Source organism: Octopus bimaculoides, chromosome 12 (genome assembly GCF_001194135.2).
Source record: "Octopus bimaculoides isolate UCB-OBI-ISO-001 chromosome 12, ASM119413v2, whole genome shotgun sequence".
In the NCBI taxonomy this organism is placed as follows: Eukaryota; Metazoa; Mollusca; class Cephalopoda; order Octopoda; family Octopodidae; genus Octopus; species Octopus bimaculoides.
In genome coordinates, this window is record NC_068992.1 from 64,609,527 (window position 1) to 64,610,484 (window position 958).

Genomic DNA, 958 nt, shown 5'->3' on the forward strand with positions numbered 1-958 from the left:
TATATATATGTATATATATATATATATTGGGTTGTCCGGAATGTTCGTGCCGATTTTCCAAAAGATTCTTCTCACTCTACTCATGTGGTATCCAAACATCGTAGCGATTTGTGTACCCAAGCTTTATCAGGTGCTCATGAACGACGGATTTTGATAGGTTGAGGCTTTCGGTCAATTCTCGGGTTGTGCAATGTGGGTTATTCTCAATGAATGACTTGATTTGGTCATCATCTGTAGTGGATGGTCTGCCTGATCACTCGTTACCAATAAGACTACAATATACTGGGTATTCGGTGATTAGAGACAAGGTGAATATATATGTAAGGTTTAGACAGGGAATTCACAGTTTATAAAGGAAATAAATAGTAGATAGAAGAATAAGGAGTAAAACGGTAAATAGAAGAATACCGACAGGGGAATAAAATAGTCGGTATTCTTCTTATCTTCTGTTTACTCTTTATTCTTCTCTCTGCTATTTTATTCTTTTATAAACTGTGAATTCACTCTCTAGAATTTTTATACATACTCACCTTGTCTCTGATGACAGGATACCCAGGAGATGCTAACCTATCACTTGGGATACCCCAGAAACAGCTGTAAGAATCCAATAATCAATTAATTAATTAACTAATTAATTAACTACTTCAAATTCACCTTACTCTAATTAAATATTCTAAATGACTTGAGATACTCGTCCTGCCTTGGCAAAGTTGTTTCTCTCACCATGATACATGGGATCCTTTTTAAAACCTTTTCCTATTACTCAAACGAAAAATAAATGAATCTAAAAATATTTTTTCAAACATTTTTCCATTTACACTCTTGCAAAAAAAAAATAACTTATGAATTTTTTTCTCTTCGAATGTCCTCTCTTTATCCTCTATATTTCTCTATAATCGGTTCGTGGACGCAATTTTTTGTTCTCATATTCATTTAATACACATTTTTACACCTATTA